Source organism: Branchiostoma floridae, chromosome 19 (genome assembly GCF_000003815.2).
Source record: "Branchiostoma floridae strain S238N-H82 chromosome 19, Bfl_VNyyK, whole genome shotgun sequence".
NCBI classification, from domain to species: domain Eukaryota; kingdom Metazoa; phylum Chordata; class Leptocardii; order Amphioxiformes; family Branchiostomatidae; genus Branchiostoma; species Branchiostoma floridae.
The window spans coordinates 4,890,599-4,892,771 of NC_049997.1; positions in this window are offsets into that span (position 1 = coordinate 4,890,599).

Here is a 2,173-nt window from a genome sequence, read left to right on the forward strand (position 1 = left end):
TACCAAATACGGTATCCTGAGAGATAACCGGAAGGATACAGCCAATGCAGTAAAAAAGAACTCGTTGTCTCCGAGCTGCATGTCACGTTCACTGGTGGGACGACTGAAAAAATTGCCAAACACATATGTGACCATTTAAAAACATATATTAATCAAACGTATCTTCACCAATATGTTTTGTTTATGTCCGGAAAGCGTTCAACTATTTATTTAATAGTGAGTTGGATCCTCGGTGGAAGCACGTGGCACGTTTTAGTGTGAACTAGAGTCCCACGACCCCATACCTTCGCCAGATGCTATCTACAGACCAAAAACAATGAAGATCCTTGTGTTATTCCCTTCCAAAGTCTGGCAATTAGGTGTCCCTTGCAGTTTTCAAACAAGTCTCTAGGGGGTCCAAACCTATAATACTTACTCTCGGGCCCAAGAGATATCTACAACTTTGATATTACGACCACGGTATGTTCAGAACTCGAGACATCAAGTTCTGTTACAGTACCATAACAAATAACCGTTTTCCGGTCTTATCAAGATCTATATGCCCTTTGAATATCAATGCAATCCATCCAAGCGATCTCGCTTGGTCTTTTACAAACATACAAAGTACAAAAGCTACCCAAAATACAATATTCTTGGCGAAGGTAGCTTTGTACCATACCTAATGTATGGTTGAGTGAAAATAACTAGCAAGTGACGTCATTCCTGGGTTTTCAATGGTCAACCTCCTGTTTTCTTTGCATAGTTATCAAGTAGACCCTTGTGAATTTCTGGTGGAGGCTAGAGGGAATCTGATTGACGTCCGAATAATATACTTTTGCAGGGATTTGTTTCAGTGCATCATACGCTAGGTTCCAGTAGCCAGGTGCAGCGATTATGTTTGTCCTACGCCATAACCATGTAACTTATAGCTAAATGCACGGAAAGGCCTACCTGAAAATACTTGGACTTCACACAGGGTCAGTATTCGGTTGGATCCGGGGAGACGGACGGCCACGTACCGTCCCCACATCCCCTGACATGAGATCAAAATGGACGGCTGATGCACGTCAATCTGATGATCCCCTCCACACTTGGGGTTCGCGATGAACTGGTCAGAATCCTCGATGTGGATGTTGAAGGGGTTGAGTCGTTCCGAACAACAGTCCTGGCGGTTGAAGATGACCACGCTGTAGATATTGGAGACAAAGTAATGGCAACCGGAGTAGGATGCTTGGCTTTTGTATTGAATTATCGATTGAAATCAGGAGAACGAGATATTTTACATATGCTAATAATCATAAGTACATACACGCACACACGAATACTGGACTACTTAGTCAAACCTGCCTATAGCGAACACTCAATGGACTTCAAGAAATGTTCGCATTAGACATATTGGCTACTATAGACAGGACCACTGGTACACAATTAAATTGAGACAAAAAATATTTGAGGTATGACCGAAAATGGAAATGGGTCGTCCATATGCTACTCATGCTGGTCATGCAGGTTTCTCTGCGTTTGCGGTATGTGAGTTATTCTTTTGCATATTTAGGCCACGTTGATTTGACTATATGACTGACATCAAATGAAAAATTGATGCGAATACACAATACTTGGCTATCATAAAATATACGTGGACAGGAAGTTTTAACATACCGAGTTGTTATTCATTTTTAGTTCCTTCACATCTTCCTCTTCGACCTCGGAATTGACGTTGGCATGCAATGCCATTTGTTTTCCAATCTCTCTCTCTCTCTCTCTCTCTCTCTCTCTCTCTATATATATATATATATATATATATATATATATATATATATATATATATATATATATTGGAAAACAAATGTCCCCCCAAGTTTTCAACCATGGCGTAAATCGTTCAAATTCTAGCTGCATAAAGAGCAAAATTATGCTGTAGATATAAAATATATATATACGCTGTAGATATATATATATATATATATATATATATATATATATATATATATATATATATATATATATATATATATATATATTTAAAATCTACAGCATATATATATATATATATATATATATATATATATATATATATATTTAAAATCTACAGCATATATATATATATATATATATATATATATATATATATATATATATATATAATATTTATATATTTATATATATATATATATATATATATATATAAAATCTA